Consider the following 17,750-nt stretch of genomic DNA (forward strand, 5'->3'; position numbering starts at 1 on the left):
TGTGTGTACGTGAATGTCTGTGTACGTGTGTATACATGTGTGTGTGTCTGTGTGTATGTGTGTGTGTACGTATGTGTGTACATGTGTGTGTGTCTGTTTGTACGTGTGTGTGTGTACGTGTCTGTGTGTACGTTTGTGTGTGTCTGTTTGTGTACGTGTGTGTGTACGTGTGTTTGTATGTGTGTGTGTACATGTGTGTGTGTGTGTGTCAGTGTACATGTGTGTGTGTATGTGTGTGTGTACGTGTGTGTGTGTCTGTGTGTGTACGTATGTGTATACGTGTGTGTGTGTACGTGTGTATATGAGTGTGTGTATGTCTGTGTGTACATGTGTGTGTGTGTACGAGTGTGTGTACGTCTGTGTGTACGTGTGTGTACATGTGTGTGTCTGTGTGTACGTATGTGTGTGCCTGTGTGTACGTGTTGTGTGTACGTGTGTGTGTGTCTGTGTACGTGTGTGTGTACGTGTCTGTGTGTACGTTTGTGTGTGCCTGTGTGTGTACGTGTGTATACATGTGTGTGTGTGCGTGTGTTTGTACGTGTGTGTGTACGTGTGTGTGTCTGTGTGTGTACGTGTGTGTATATGTGTGTGTGTACGTGAATGTGTGTGTACGTGTATGTACGTGTGTGTCTGTGTGTATGTGTGTGTGTATACATGCCTGTGTGTGTACGTGTGTGTGTACGAGTGTGTGTCTGTGTGTGTGTGTACGTGTATGTGTCTGTGTGTACATGTGTGTGTATGTGTCTGTGTTTGTACGTGTTGTGTGTACGTATGTGTGTACGTGTGTGTGTGTGTCTGTGTGTGTACATGTCTGTGTGTACATGTTTATGTGTGTCTGTGTGTGTACGTGTGTGTGTACGTGTGTGTGTGTGTCCATGTACATGTGTTTGTGTGTGTGTGTCTGTGTACGAGTGTGTGTGTGTCTGTGTGTACGTGTGTGTGTCTGTGTATACATGTGTGTGTGTCTGTGTGTATGTGAGTGTGTCTGTGGGTCTGTGTGTGTACGTGTGTGTGTATACGTGTGTATGTATGTGTGTACGTGAATGTCTGTGTACGTGTGTGTACATGTGTGTGTGTATGTGTGTGTGTACGTGTGTGTGTGTGTGTACGTGTGTGTACGAGTGTGTATGTCTGTGTGTACGTGTGTGTGTGTGTGTATGTGTGTGTGTCTGTGTGTACATGTGTGTGTATGTGTCTGTGTGTGTAGGTGTTGTGTGTACGTATGTGTGTACGTGTGTGTGTCTGTGTGTGTACATGTGTGTGTGTGTACGTGTGTGTATGTACGTTTGTGTGTGTCTGTGTGTGTACGTGTGTGTGTACATATGTGTGTGTACGTGTGTTTGTACGTGTGTGTGTGTCTGTGTGTCTGTGTGTGTACGTGTGTGTATACGTGTGTATGTGTGTGTGTACGTGTGTGTGTGTGTATGTGTGTGTGTCTGTGTGTACATGTGTGTGTATGTGTCTGTGTGTGTAGGTGTTGTGTGTACGTATGTGTGTACGTGTGTGTGTCTGTGTGTGTACATGTGTGTGTGTGTACGTGTGTGTATGTACGTTTGTGTGTGTCTGTGTGTGTACGTGTGTGTGTACATATGTGTGTGTACGTGTGTTTGTACGTGTGTGTGTGTCTGTGTGTGTACGTGTGTGTATACGTGTGTATGTGTGTGTGTACGTGAATGTGTGTGTGTATACGTGTGTGTGTGTATACGTGTGTGTGTACGAGTGTGTATGTCTGTGTGTACGTGTGTGTGTGTGTGTGTGTGTACGTGTGTGTGTCTGTGTGTATGTGTCTGTGTGTACGTGTTGTGTGTACGTATAGTGTACGTGTGTGTGTGTCTGTGTGTGTACGTGTCTGTGTGTACGTTTGTGTGTGTCTGTGTGTGTACATGTGTATGTGTACGTGTGTGTGTCTGTGTGAGTACGTGTGTGTACGTGTGTTTGTACCAGTGTGTGTGTACGTGTGTGTGTGTGTCTGTGTACATGTGTTTGTGTGTGTTTGTCTGTGTACGAGTGTGTGTGTGTGCCTGTGTGTACGTGTGTGTGTGTGTACACGTGTGTGTATGTCTGTGTGTATGTGTGTGTGTGTACGTGTATGTGTCTGTGTGTACGTGTGTGTGTATACGTGTGTATGTGTGTGTGTTCGTGAATGTCTGTGCACATGTGTATACATGTGTGTGTGTGTCTGTGTGTGTGTACGTATGTGTGTACATATGTGTGTGTCTGTGTGTACATTGTGTGTGTACGTGTCTGTGTGTAGGTTTGTGTGTGTCTGCGTGTGTGTGTGTACATGTGCGTGTGTTTGTGTACGTGTGTGTGTGTCTGTGTACGTGTGTGTGTGTATGTGTGTGTGTGTATGTGTGTGTGTGTCTGTGTGTCTGTGTGTGTACGTGTATGTACGTGTGTGTGTCTGTGTACGTGTGTGTATACGTGTGTGTGTACGAGTGTGTGTATGTCTGTGTGTACGTGTGTGTGTGTGTGTGTACGTGTGTGTGTGACTGTGTGTGTATGTGTCTGTGTGTGTACGTGTTGTGTGTACGTATGTGTATACGTTTGTGTGTCTGTGTGTGTACGTGTGTGTGTGTACGTGTCTTTGTGTACGTTTGTGTGTGTCTGTGTGTGTACGTGTGTGTGTGTGTACGTGTGTGTGTCTGTGTGAGTACGTGTGTGTACATGTGTGTTTGTACCTGTGTGTGTACGTGTGTGTGTGTCTGTGTACATGTGTTTGTGTGTGTGTTTGTGTACGAGTGTGTGTGTACGTGTGTGTGTGTCTGTGTGTACGTGTGTGTGTGTCTATGTGCATGTGTGAGTGTGTGTACGTGTGTGTGTGTCTGTGTGTGTACATGTGTGTGTGTGTACGTGTCTGTATGTACGTTTGTGTGTGTCTGTGTGTGTACGTGTGTGTACATATGTGTGTGTACGTGTGTTTGTACGTGTGTGTGTACGTGTGTGTGTGTCTGTGTACATGTGTGTGTACGTGTGTGTGTCTGTGTGTGTGTGTACGTGTGTGTGTGTCTGTGTGTCTGTGTGTACGTGTTTGTGTATACGTGTGTATGTGTGTGTATGTGAATGTCTGTGTACGTGTGTATACATGTGTGTGTGTCTGTGTGTATGTGTGTGTGTACGTATGTGTGTACATGTGTGTGTGTGTACATGTGTGTGTGTACGTGTCTGTGTGTACGTTTGTGTGTGTCTGTGTGTGTACGTGTGTTTGTATGTGTGTGTGTGTACGTGTGTGTGTCTGTGTACATGTGTGTGTGTGTGTATGTGTGTGTGTACGTATGTGTGTGCCTGTGTGTCTGTGTGTGTACGTATGTGTATACGTGTGTGTGTGTATGTGTGTGTGTACGAGTGTGTGTATGTCTGTGTGTACGTGTGTGTGTGTGTGTACGAGTGTGTGTATGTCTGTGTGTACGTGTGTGTGTACGTGTGTGTGTCTGTGTGTACGTGTGTGTGTGTCTGTGTGTACGTGTTGTGTGTACGTGTGTGTGCGTGTGTGTCTGTGTACGTGTACGTGTGTGTGTACGTGTCTGTGTGTACGTTTGTGTGTGCCTGTGTGTGTACGTGTGTGTGTATACATGTGTGTGTGTACGTGTGTTTGTACGTGTGTGTGTACGTGTGTGTGTGTCTGTGTGTGTATGTGTGTGTATACGTGTGTGTGTGTACGTGAATGTGTGTGTACGTGTATGTACGTGTGTGTGTCTGTGTGTATGTGTGTGTGTCTACATGCGTGTGTATGTACGTGTGTGTATGAGTGTGTGTATGTCTGTGTGTGTGCGTGTCTGTGTCTGTGTGTACATGTGTGTATGTGTCTGTGTGTGTACGTGTTGTGTGTACGTATGTGTGTACGTGTGTGTGTGTGTCTGTGTGTGTACATGTCTGTGTGTACATGTTTGTGTGTGTCTGTGTGTCCGTGTACATGTGTTTGTGTGTGTGTCTGTGTACGAGTGTGTGTGTGTACATGTGTGTGTGTCTGTGTGTACGTGTGTGTGTCTGTGTGTACATGTGTGTGTGTGTCTGTGTATATGTGTGTGTGTACGTGTGTGTGTCTGTGGGTCTGTGTGTGTACGTGTGTGTGTGTGTGTATACGTGTGAATGTGTGTGTGTACGTGAATGTCTGTGTACGTGTGTGTACATGTGTGTGTGTCTGTGTGTGTGTGTACGTGTGTGTGTGTACGTGTGTGTACGAGTGTGTGTATGTCTGTGTGTACGTGTGTGTGTGTGTGTGTATGTGTATGTGTCTGTGTGTGTAGGTGTTGTGTGTACGTATGTGTGTACGTGTGTGTGTCTGTGTGTGTACATGTGTGTGTGTGTACGTGTCTGTATGTATGTTTGTGTGTGTCTGTGTGTGTACGTGTGTGTGTACATATGTGTGTGTACGTGTGTTTGTACGTGTGTGTGTACGTGTGTGTGTGTCTGTGTACATGTGTGTGTGTGTATGTGTGTGTGTACATGTCTGTGTGTCTGTGTGTCTGTGTGTGTACATGTGTGTATACGTGTGTCTGTGTGTGTGTGTACGTGAATGTGTGTGTATACGTGTGTGTGTGTGTATACGTGTGTGTGTACGAGTGTGTATGTCTGTGTGTACGTGTGTGTGTGTGTGTGTGTACGTGTGTGTGTCTGTGTGTACGTGTTGTGTGTACGTATATGTGTACGTGTGTGTGTGTCTGTGTGTGTACGTGTCTGTGTGTACGTTTGTGTGTGTCTGTGTGTGTACGTGTGTATGTGTACGTGTGTGTGTCTGTGTGAGTACGTGTGTGTACGTGTGTTTGTACCTGTGTGTGTGTACGTGTGTGTGTGTCTGTGTACATGTGTTTGTGTGTGTGTGTCTGTGTACGAGTGTGTGTGTATGTGTGTGTGTGTCTGTGTGTACGTGTGTGTGTGTACACGTGTGTGTGTCTGTGTGTATGTGTGTGTGTACGTGTATGTGTCTGTGTGTACGTGTTTGTGTATACGTGTGTATGTGTGTGTGTTTGTGAATGTCTGTGCACATGTGTATACATGTGTGTGTGTCTGTGTGTGTATGTGTGTGTGTACGTATGTGTGTACATATGTGTGTGTGGCTGTGTGTACGTGTCTGTGTGTACGTTTGTGTGTGTCTGCGTGTGTACGTGTGTGTGTACATGTGCGTGTGTTTGTGTACGTGAGTGTGTGTCTGTGTACGTATGTGTGTGTGTGTACGTGTATGTACGTGTGTGTCTGTGTATGTGTGTGTATACGTGTGTGTGTACGTGTATGTACGTGTGTGTCTGTGTATGTGTGTGTATACGTGTGTGTGTACGAGTGTGTGTATGTCTGTGTGTACGTGTGTGTGTGTACGTGTGTGTGTGTGTCTGTGTGTGTATGTGTCTGTGTGTGTACGTATGTGTGTACGCGTGTGTGTCTGTGTGTGTACGTGTGTGTGTACGTGTCTTTGTGTACGTTTGTGTGTGTCTGTGTGTGTACGTGTGTGTGTGTACGTGTGTGTGTGTCTGTGTGTGTACGTGTGTGTGTAAACGTGTGAATGACTGTGTACGTGTGTGTACATGCGTGTGTGTCATAGAACATAGAACATAGAAGAATACAGCGCAGTACAGATCTGTGTACATGGACACCAAGATCCCTCTGCTCATCCACACTACCAAGTATCCGACCATCAGCCCAGTACCCCATCTTTTTGTTACTCTTACCAAAGTGAATCACCTCACACTTAGCTACATTGAACTCCATTTGCCACCTTTCTGCCCAGCTCTGCAGCTTATCTATATCCCGCTGTAACCTGCCACATCCTTCCTCACTGTCTACAACTCCTCCGACTTTCGTATCATCCGCAAACTTGCTCACCCAACCTTCTAACCCCTCCTCCAGGTCATTTATAAAAATGACAAACAGCAATGGTCCCAAAACAGATCCTTGCGGAGCACCGCTAGTGACGGTACTCCAAGATGAACCTTTGCCATCAACTACTACCCTCTGTCTTCTTCCAGCCAGCCAACTCCTACTCCAAACCTCCAATTCACCCTCAATGCCATACCTCCGTATTTTTTGCAGTAGTCTACCATGGGGAACCTTATCAAACGCCTTACTAAAATCCATATACACCACATCTACCGCTTTCCCCTCGTTCACCTCCTTAGTCACCTTCTCAAAGAATTCAATAAGGTTTGTGAGGCACGACCTGCCCTTCACAAAACCATGCTGACTATCCTTGATCACATTATTCCTATCCAGATGTTCATAAATCCTATCCCTTACAATTCTCTATAAGATTTTGCCCACAACAGAAGTGAGACTCACCGGCCTATAGTTACTAGGGTTATCCCTACTCCCCTTCTTGAACAAGGGCACCACATTTGCTAGCCTCCAATCTTCTGGCACTACTCCTGTAGACAACAAGGACATAAAAATCAAGGCCAATGGCTCTGCAATCTCCTCCCTTGCTTCCCAGAGAATCCTAGGATAAATGCCATCAGGCCCAGGGGACTTATCTATTTTCACCCTTTCCAGAATTTCCAACACCTCTTCTCTACATACCTCAAAGCCATCCATTCTACTTAATTGTGACTCAGTATTCACATTGACAACAATGTCCTGTTCTTGATTGAATACTGATGAAAAGTATTCATTCAGTGTCTCCCCAATCTCTTCAGCCTCCACACGCAACTTCCCACTACTATCCTTGACTGGACCTATTCCTACCCTAGTCATTCTTTTATTCCTGACATACCTATAGAAAGCCTTAGGGTTTTCCCTAATCCTACCAACTAAGGACCTTTCATGTCCCCTCCTTGCTGCTCTTAGCTCTCTCTTCAGGTCCTTCCTGGCTACCTTATAACTCTCAATTGCCCCAATTGAACCTTCACGCCTCATCTTTACATAGGCCGCCCTCTTCCATTTAACAAGGGATTCCAATTCCTTATTAAACCACGGCTCCCTCACACGAACCTTTCCTCCCTGCCTGACGGGTACATACTTATCAAGGACATTCAATAGTTGCTTCTTGAACAAACTCCACATATCAATTACGCCCTTGCCTTGAAGCTTACTTTTCCAAGCCACACATCCTAAGTCATGCCTCACCGCATCATAATTTCCCTGCCCCCAGCTATAACTCTTGCCCTGTAGTGCACACTTATCCCTCTCCATCACTAGAGTAAAAGTCACCGAATTGTGATCACTGTCCCCAAAGTGCTCACCTACCTCTAATTCTAACACCTGGCCTGGTTCATTCCCCAGAACCAAATCCAGTATGGCCTCACCTCTTGTTGGCCTATCTACATATTGTGTCAGGAAACCCTCCTGCACACATTGGACAAACACTGACCCATCTAACAAACTTGAGCCAAATCTTTCCCAATCAATATCAGGAAAGTTAAAGTCCCCCATAACAACCACCCTATTACTTTCACTCTTCTCTTGAATCATCCTCGCAATCCTTTCTTCTACATTTCTAGGACTATTAGGAGGCCTGTAAAAAACTCCTAACAGGGTGAGCTCACCTTTCCTATTCCTAACCTCAGCCCAAACTACCTCAGATGGCGAGTCTTCATCCATCGTCCTTTCCACAGCTGTAATACTATCTTTGACAAGCAATGCCACACCTCCCCCTCTTTTACCCCCACCTCTGACCCTACTAAAACATTTAAATCCAGGAACCTGCAACAGCCAATCCTGTCCCTGTTCTACCCATGTCTCCGTAATAGCCACAACATCGAAGTCCCAGGTACCAACCCACGCTGCAAGTTCACCTAACTTATTTCGTATACTTCTTGCATTGAAGTATACACACTTCAAGCCACTTTCCTGTTTACAAGCACCCTCCTTTGAAATTGATGACATGTTCCTAACCTCCATACACTCCAGGTCCTGCACCCTAAAGCTACAGTCTGGGTTCCCATGCCCCTGCAGAGTTAGTTTAACCCCCCCCCCCCCAAGAGCACTAGCAAACCTCAGGTGCAGGTGCAGACCATCCTGTTTATAGAGGTCCCACCTTCCCCAGAAAGAACCCCAGTTATCCAAATACTGGAATCCCTCCCTCCTGCACCATCCCTGTAGCATTTAACTGTTCTCTCTCCCTATTCTTCGACTCTCTATCATGTGGCACGGGGAACAAACCAGTGACAACAACTCTGTTCGTTCTAAGACAACTCTGTTCGTATCAAGGACACTCAATAGTTGCTCCTTGAACAAGCTCCACATATCAATTAAGCCCTTGTGTGTACATGTATGTGTGTCTGTGTGTGTATGTGTGTGTGTATATGTGTGTGTACACGTATGTGTGTGTCTGTGTGTGTAAGTGTGCGTGTACGTGCGTGTGTACGTGAATATGTGTACGTGTGTGTGTATGTGTGTGTGTACGTGCGTGTGTACGTGTGTCCGTGTGTATGTGTGTGTGTGTACGTGTGTGTGTACGTGTGTGTAAGAGTGTGTATGTCTGTGTGTGTGTATGTGTGTGTGTCTGTGTGTACGTGTGTGTATGTGTCTGTGTGTGTACGTGTTGTGTGTATGTATGTGTGTCCGTGTGTGTGTACATGTGTGTGTGTACGTATCTGTGTGTACATTTGTGTGTGTCTGTGTGTGTACGTGTGTGTATGCGTGTGTTTGTACGTGTGTGTGTGTACGTGTGTGTATGTGTGTGTACGTGTTTGTGTGTATATGTATGTGTGTGTGTGTATGTGTGTGTGTCTGTGTGAACGTGTGTGTGTACACGTATGTGTGTGTCTATGTGTGTGTGTACGTGTGTGTGTCTGTGTACATGTGTTTGTGTGTGTGTTTCTGTGTACGTGTGTCTGTGTACGTGTGTGTGTATACGTGTGTATGTGTGTGTGTTCGTGAATGTCTGTGCACATGTGTATACATGTGTGTGTGTCTGTGTGTATGTGTGTGTGTACGTATGTGTGTACATATGTGTGTGTGTCTGTGTGTACATTGTGTGTGTACGTGTCTGTGTGTACGTTTGTGTGTGTCTGCGTGTGTACGTGTGTGTGTGTGTACGTGTGTGTGTGTGTGAGTACGTGTGTGTACGTGTGTTTGTACCTGTGTGTGTGTACGTGTGTGTGTGTCTGTGTACATGTGTTTGTGTATGTGTGTCTGTGTACGAGTGTGTGTGTACGTGTGTGTGTGTGTACACGTGTGTGTGTGTCTGTGTGTATATGTGTGTACGTGTGTGTGTGTCTGTGTGTCTGTGTGTACGTGTTTGTGTATACGTGTGTATGTGTGTGTGTACGTGAATGTCTGTGTATGTGTGTATACATGTGTGTGTGTCTGTGTGTATGTGTGTGTGTACGTATGTGTGTACATGTGTGTGTGTCTGTTTGTACGTGTGTGTGTGTACGTGTCTGTGTGTACGTTTGTGTGTGTCTGTGTGTGTACGTGTGTGTGTACGTGTGTGTGTACGTGTGTTTGTATGTGTGTGTGTACATTGTGTGTGTGTCAGTGTACATGTGTGTGTGTGTATGTGTGTGTGTACGTGTGTGTGTGTCTGTGTGTGTACGTATGTGTATACGTGTGTGTGTGTACGTGTGTATATGAGTGTGTGTATGTCTGTGTGTACATGTGTGTGTGTACGAGTGTGTGTACGTCTGTGTGTACGTGTGTGTACATGTGTGTGTCTGTGTGTACGTATGTGTGTGCCTGTGTGTACGTGTTGTGTGTACGTGTGTGTGTCTGTGTACGTGTGTGTGTACGTGTCTGTGTGTACGTTTGTGTGTGCCTGTGTGTGTACGTGTGTATACATGTGTGTGTACGTGTGTTTGTACGTGTGTGTGTACGTGTGTGTGTCTGTGTGTGTACGTGTGTGTATATGTGTGTGTGTACGTGAATGTGTGTGTACGTGTATGTACGTGTGTGTGTCTGTGTGTATGTGTGTGTGTATACATGCCTGTGTGTGTACGTGTGTGTGTACGAGTGTGTGTCTGTGTGTGTGTGTACGTGTATGTGTCTGTGTGTACATGTGTGTGTATGTGTCTGTGTTTGTACGTGTTGTGTGTACGTATGTGTGTACGTGTGTGTGTGTGTCTGTGTGTGTACATGTCTGTGTGTACATGTTTATGTGTGTCTGTGTGTGTACGTGTGTGTGTACGTGTGTGTGTGTGTCCATGTACATGTGTTTGTGTGTGTGTGTCTGTGTACATGTGTGTGTGTCTGTGTGTACGTGTGTGTGTCTGTGTGTACATGTGTGTGTGTCTGTGTGTATGTGAGTGTGTCTGTGGGTCTGTGTGTGTACGTGTGTGTGTATACGTGTGTATGTCTGTGTGTGTGCGTGTCTGTGTCTGTGTGTACATGTGTGTATGTGTCTGTGTGTGTGTACGTGTGTGTGTGTGTGTACGTGTGTGTACGAGTGTGTGTATGTCTGTGTGTACGTGTGTGTGTGTATGTGTGTGTGTCTGTGTGTACATGTGTGTGTGTGTATGTGTGTGTGTCTGTGTGTACATGTGTGTGTATGTGTCTGTGTGTGTAGGTGTTGTGTGTACGTATGTGTGTACGTGTGTGTGTCTGTGTGTGTACATGTGTGTGTGTGTACGTGTGTGTATGTACGTTTGTGTGTGTCTGTGTGTGTACGTGTGTGTGTACATATGTGTGTGTACGTGTGTTTGTACGTGTGTGTGTGTCTGTGTGTCTGTGTGTGTACGTGTGTGTATACGTGTGTATGTGTGTGTGTACGTGTGTGTGTGTGTATGTGTGTGTGTCTGTGTGTACATGTGTGTGTATGTGTCTGTGTGTGTAGGTGTTGTGTGTACGTATGTGTGTACGTGTGTGTGTCTGTGTGTGTACATGTGTGTGTGTGTACGTGTGTGTATGTACGTTTGTGTGTGTCTGTGTGTGTACGTGTGTGTGTACATATGTGTGTGTACGTGTGTTTGTACGTGTGTGTGTGTCTGTGTGTGTACGTGTGTGTATACGTGTGTATGTGTGTGTGTACGTGAATGTGTGTGTGTATACGTGTGTGTGTGTATACGTGTGTGTGTACGAGTGTGTATGTCTGTGTGTACGTGTGTGTGTGTGTGTGTGTGTGTACGTGTGTGTGTCTGTGTGTATGTGTCTGTGTGTACGTGTTGTGTGTACGTATAGTGTACGTGTGTGTGTGTCTGTGTGTGTACGTGTCTGTGTGTACGTTTGTGTGTGTCTGTGTGTGTACATGTGTATGTGTACGTGTGTGTGTCTGTGTGAGTACGTGTGTGTACGTGTGTTTGTACCAGTGTGTGTGTACGTGTGTGTGTGTGTCTGTGTACATGTGTTTGTGTGTGTTTGTCTGTGTACGAGTGTGTGTGTACGTGTGTGTGTGCCTGTGTGTACGTGTGTGTGTGTGTACACGTGTGTGTATGTCTGTGTGTATGTGTGTGTGTGTACGTGTATGTGTCTGTGTGTACGTGTGTGTGTATACGTGTGTATGTGTGTGTGTTCGTGAATGTCTGTGCACATGTGTATACATGTGTGTGTGTGTCTGTGTGTGTGTACGTATGTGTGTACATATGTGTGTGTCTGTGTGTACATTGTGTGTGTACGTGTCTGTGTGTAGGTTTGTGTGTGTCTGCGTGTGTGTGTGTACATGTGCGTGTGTTTGTGTACGTGTGTGTGTGTCTGTGTACGTGTGTGTGTGTATGTGTGTGTGTGTATGTGTGTGTGTGTCTGTGTGTCTGTGTGTGTACGTGTATGTACGTGTGTGTGTCTGTGTACGTGTGTGTATACGTGTGTGTGTACGAGTGTGTGTATGTCTGTGTGTACGTGTGTGTGTGTGTGTGTACGTGTGTGTGTGACTGTGTGTGTATGTGTCTGTGTGTGTACGTGTTGTGTGTACGTATGTGTATACGTTTGTGTGTCTGTGTGTGTACGTGTGTGTGTGTACGTGTCTTTGTGTACGTTTGTGTGTGTCTGTGTGTGTACGTGTGTGTGTCTGTGTGTACGTGTTGTGTGTACGTATATGTGTACGTGTGTGTGTGTCTGTGTGTGTACGTGTCTGTGTGTACGTTTGTGTGTGTCTGTGTGTGTACGTGTGTATGTGTACGTGTGTGTGTCTGTGTGAGTACGTGTGTGTACGTGTGTTTGTACCTGTGTGTGTGTACGTGTGTGTGTGTCTGTGTACATGTGTTTGTGTGTGTGTGTCTGTGTACGAGTGTGTGTGTATGTGTGTGTGTGTCTGTGTGTACGTGTGTGTGTGTACACGTGTGTGTGTCTGTGTGTATGTGTGTGTGTACGTGTATGTGTCTGTGTGTACGTGTTTGTGTATACGTGTGTATGTGTGTGTGTTTGTGAATGTCTGTGCACATGTGTATACATGTGTGTGTGTCTGTGTGTGTATGTGTGTGTGTACGTATGTGTGTACATATGTGTGTGTGGCTGTGTGTACGTGTCTGTGTGTACGTTTGTGTGTGTCTGCGTGTGTACATGTGTGTGTACATGTGCGTGTGTTTGTGTACGTGAGTGTGTGTCTGTGTACGTATGTGTGTGTGTGTACGTGTATGTACGTGTGTGTCTGTGTATGTGTGTGTATACGTGTGTGTGTACGTGTATGTACGTGTGTGTCTGTGTATGTGTGTGTATACGTGTGTGTGTACGAGTGTGTGTATGTCTGTGTGTACGTGTGTGTGTGTACGTGTGTGTGTGTGTCTGTGTGTGTATGTGTCTGTGTGTGTACGTATGTGTGTACGCGTGTGTGTCTGTGTGTGTACGTGTGTGTGTACGTGTCTTTGTGTACGTTTGTGTGTGTCTGTGTGTGTACGTGTGTGTGTGTACGTGTGTGTGTGTCTGTGTGTGTACGTGTGTGTGTAAACGTGTGAATGACTGTGTACGTGTGTGTACATGCGTGTGTGTCATAGAACATAGAACATAGAAGAATACAGCGCAGTACAGATCTGTGTACATGGACACCAAGATCCCTCTGCTCATCCACACTACCAAGTATCCGACCATCAGCCCAGTACCCCATCTTTTTGTTACTCTTACCAAAGTGAATCACCTCACACTTAGCTACATTGAACTCCATTTGCCACCTTTCTGCCCAGCTCTGCAGCTTATCTATATCCCGCTGTAACCTGCCACATCCTTCCTCACTGTCTACAACTCCTCCGACTTTCGTATCATCCGCAAACTTGCTCACCCAACCTTCTAACCCCTCCTCCAGGTCATTTATAAAAATGACAAACAGCAATGGTCCCAAAACAGATCCTTGCGGAGCACCGCTAGTGACGGTACTCCAAGATGAACCTTTGCCATCAACTACTACCCTCTGTCTTCTTCCAGCCAGCCAACTCCTACTCCAAACCTCCAATTCACCCTCAATGCCATACCTCCGTATTTTTTGCAGTAGTCTACCATGGGGAACCTTATCAAACGCCTTACTAAAATCCATATACACCACATCTACCGCTTTCCCCTCGTTCACCTCCTTAGTCACCTTCTCAAAGAATTCAATAAGGTTTGTGAGGCACGACCTGCCCTTCACAAAACCATGCTGACTATCCTTGATCACATTATTCCTATCCAGATGTTCATAAATCCTATCCCTTACAATTCTCTATAAGATTTTGCCCACAACAGAAGTGAGACTCACCGGCCTATAGTTACTAGGGTTATCCCTACTCCCCTTCTTGAACAAGGGCACCACATTTGCTAGCCTCCAATCTTCTGGCACTACTCCTGTAGACAACAAGGACATAAAAATCAAGGCCAATGGCTCTGCAATCTCCTCCCTTGCTTCCCAGAGAATCCTAGGATAAATGCCATCAGGCCCAGGGGACTTATCTATTTTCACCCTTTCCAGAATTTCCAACACCTCTTCTCTACATACCTCAAAGCCATCCATTCTACTTAATTGTGACTCAGTATTCACATTGACAACAATGTCCTGTTCTTGATTGAATACTGATGAAAAGTATTCATTCAGTGTCTCCCCAATCTCTTCAGCCTCCACACGCAACTTCCCACTACTATCCTTGACTGGACCTATTCCTACCCTAGTCATTCTTTTATTCCTGACATACCTATAGAAAGCCTTAGGGTTTTCCCTAATCCTACCAACTAAGGACCTTTCATGTCCCCTCCTTGCTGCTCTTAGCTCTCTCTTCAGGTCCTTCCTGGCTACCTTATAACTCTCAATTGCCCCAATTGAACCTTCACGCCTCATCTTTACATAGGCCGCCCTCTTCCATTTAACAAGGGATTCCAATTCCTTATTAAACCACGGCTCCCTCACACGAACCTTTCCTCCCTGCCTGACGGGTACATACTTATCAAGGACATTCAATAGTTGCTTCTTGAACAAACTCCACATATCAATTACGCCCTTGCCTTGAAGCTTACTTTTCCAAGCCACACATCCTAAGTCATGCCTCACCGCATCATAATTTCCCTGCCCCCAGCTATAACTCTTGCCCTGTAGTGCACACTTATCCCTCTCCATCACTAGAGTAAAAGTCACCGAATTGTGATCACTGTCCCCAAAGTGCTCACCTACCTCTAATTCTAACACCTGGCCTGGTTCATTCCCCAGAACCAAATCCAGTATGGCCTCACCTCTTGTTGGCCTATCTACATATTGTGTCAGGAAACCCTCCTGCACACATTGGACAAACACTGACCCATCTAACAAACTTGAGCCAAATCTTTCCCAATCAATATCAGGAAAGTTAAAATCCCCCATAACAACCACCCTATTACTTTCACTCTTCTCTTGAATCATCCTCGCAATCCTTTCTTCTACATTTCTAGGACTATTAGGAGGCCTGTAAAAAACTCCTAACAGGGTGAGCTCACCTTTCCTATTCCTAACCTCAGCCCAAACTACCTCAGATGGCGAGTCTTCATCCATCGTCCTTTCCACAGCTGTAATACTATCTTTGACAAGCAATGCCACACCTCCCCCTCTTTTACCCCCACCTCTGACCCTACTAAAACATTTAAATCCAGGAACCTGCAACAGCCAATCCTGTCCCTGTTCTACCCATGTCTCCGTAATAGCCACAACATCGAAGTCCCAGGTACCAACCCACGCTGCAAGTTCACCTAACTTATTTCGTATACTTCTTGCATTGAAGTATACACACTTCAAGCCACTTTCCTGTTTACAAGCACCCTCCTTTGAAATTGATGACATGTTCCTAACCTCCATACACTCCAGGTCCTGCACCCTAAAGCTACAGTCTGGGTTCCCATGCCCCTGCAGAGTTAGTTTAACCCCCCCCCCCCCCAAGAGCACTAGCAAACCTCAGGTTCAGGTGCAGACCATCCTGTTTATAGAGGTCCCACCTTCCCCAGAAAGAACCCCAGTTATCCAAATACTGGAATCCCTCCCTCCTGCACCATCCCTGTAGCATTTAACTGTTCTCTCTCCCTATTCTTCGACTCTCTATCATGTGGCACGGGGAACAAACCAGTGACAACAACTCTGTTCGTTCTAAGACAACTCTGTTCGTATCAAGGACACTCAATAGTTGCTCCTTGAACAAGCTCCACATATCAATTAAGCCCTTGTGTGTACATGTATGTGTGTCTGTGTGTGTATGTGTGTGTGTATATGTGTGTGTACACGTATGTGTGTGTCTGTGTGTGTAAGTGTGCGTGTACGTGCGTGTGTACGTGAATATGTGTACGTGTGTGTGTATGTGTGTGTGTACGTGCGTGTGTACGTGTGTCCGTGTGTATGTGTGTGTGTGTACGTGTGTGTGTACGTGTGTGTAAGAGTGTGTATGTCTGTGTGTGTGTATGTGTGTGTGTCTGTGTGTACGTGTGTGTATGTGTCTGTGTGTGTACGTGTTGTGTGTATGTATGTGTGTCCGTGTGTGTGTACATGTGTGTGTGTACGTATCTGTGTGTACATTTGTGTGTGTCTGTGTGTGTACGTGTGTGTATGCGTGTGTTTGTACGTGTGTGTGTGTACGTGTGTGTATGTGTGTGTACGTGTTTGTGTGTATATGTATGTGTGTGTGTGTATGTGTGTGTGTCTGTGTGAACGTGTGTGTGTACACGTATGTGTGTGTCTATGTGTGTGTGTACGTGTGTGTGTCTGTGTACATGTGTTTGTGTGTGTGTTTCTGTGTACGTGTGTCTGTGTACGTGTGTGTGTATACGTGTGTATGTGTGTGTGTTCGTGAATGTCTGTGCACATGTGTATACATGTGTGTGTGTCTGTGTGTATGTGTGTGTGTACGTATGTGTGTACATATGTGTGTGTGTCTGTGTGTACATTGTGTGTGTACGTGTCTGTGTGTACGTTTGTGTGTGTCTGCGTGTGTACGTGTGTGTGTGTGTACGTGTGTGTGTGTGTGAGTACGTGTGTGTACGTGTGTTTGTACCTGTGTGTGTGTACGTGTGTGTGTGTCTGTGTACATGTGTTTGTGTATGTGTGTCTGTGTACGAGTGTGTGTGTACGTGTGTGTGTGTGTACACGTGTGTGTGTGTCTGTGTGTATATGTGTGTACGTGTGTGTGTGTCTGTGTGTCTGTGTGTACGTGTTTGTGTATACGTGTGTATGTGTGTGTGTACGTGAATGTCTGTGTATGTGTGTATACATGTGTGTGTGTCTGTGTGTATGTGTGTGTGTACGTATGTGTGTACATGTGTGTGTGTCTGTTTGTACGTGTGTGTGTGTACGTGTCTGTGTGTACGTTTGTGTGTGTCTGTGTGTGTACGTGTGTGTGTACGTGTGTGTGTACGTGTGTTTGTATGTGTGTGTGTACATTGTGTGTGTGTCAGTGTACATGTGTGTGTGTGTATGTGTGTGTGTACGTGTGTGTGTGTCTGTGTGTGTACGTATGTGTATACGTGTGTGTGTGTACGTGTGTATATGAGTGTGTGTATGTCTGTGTGTACATGTGTGTGTGTACGAGTGTGTGTACGTCTGTGTGTACGTGTGTGTACATGTGTGTGTCTGTGTGTACGTATGTGTGTGCCTGTGTGTACGTGTTGTGTGTACGTGTGTGTGTCTGTGTACGTGTGTGTGTACGTGTCTGTGTGTACGTTTGTGTGTGCCTGTGTGTGTACGTGTGTATACATGTGTGTGTACGTGTGTTTGTACGTGTGTGTGTACGTGTGTGTGTCTGTGTGTGTACGTGTGTGTATATGTGTGTGTGTACGTGAATGTGTGTGTACGTGTATGTACGTGTGTGTGTCTGTGTGTATGTGTGTGTGTATACATGCCTGTGTGTGTACGTGTGTGTGTACGAGTGTGTGTCTGTGTGTGTGTGTACGTGTATGTGTCTGTGTGTACATGTGTGTGTATGTGTCTGTGTTTGTACGTGTTGTGTGTACGTATGTGTGTACGTGTGTGTGTGTCTGTGTGTGTACATGTCTGTGTGTACATGTTTATGTGTGTCTGTGTGTGTACGTGTGTGTGTACGTGTGTGTGTGTGTCCATGTACATGTGTTTGTGTGTGTGTGTCTGTGTACATGTGTGTGTGTCTGTGTGTACGTGTGTGTGTCTGTGTGTACATGTGTGTGTGTCTGTGTGTATGTGAGTGTGTCTGTGGGTCTGTGTGTGTACGTGTGTGTGTATACGTGTGTATGTCTGTGTGTGTGCGTGTCTGTGTCTGTGTGTACATGTGTGTATGTGTCTGTGTGTGTGTACGTGTGTGTGTGTGTGTACGTGTGTGTACGAGTGTGTGTATGTCTGTGTGTACGTGTGTGTGTGTATGTGTGTGTGTCTGTGTGTACATGTGTGTGTGTGTATGTGTGTGTGTCTGTGTGTACATGTGTGTGTATGTGTCTGTGTGTGTAGGTGTTGTGTGTACGTATGTGTGTACGTGTGTGTGTCTGTGTGTGTACATGTGTGTGTGTGTACGTGT

Source organism: Chiloscyllium plagiosum, unplaced genomic scaffold (assembly GCF_037043375.1).
Source record: "Chiloscyllium plagiosum isolate Xiang-an unplaced genomic scaffold, Cpla_swu_hap1 HiC_scaffold_1, whole genome shotgun sequence".
NCBI classification, from domain to species: Eukaryota; Metazoa; Chordata; class Chondrichthyes; order Orectolobiformes; family Hemiscylliidae; genus Chiloscyllium; species Chiloscyllium plagiosum.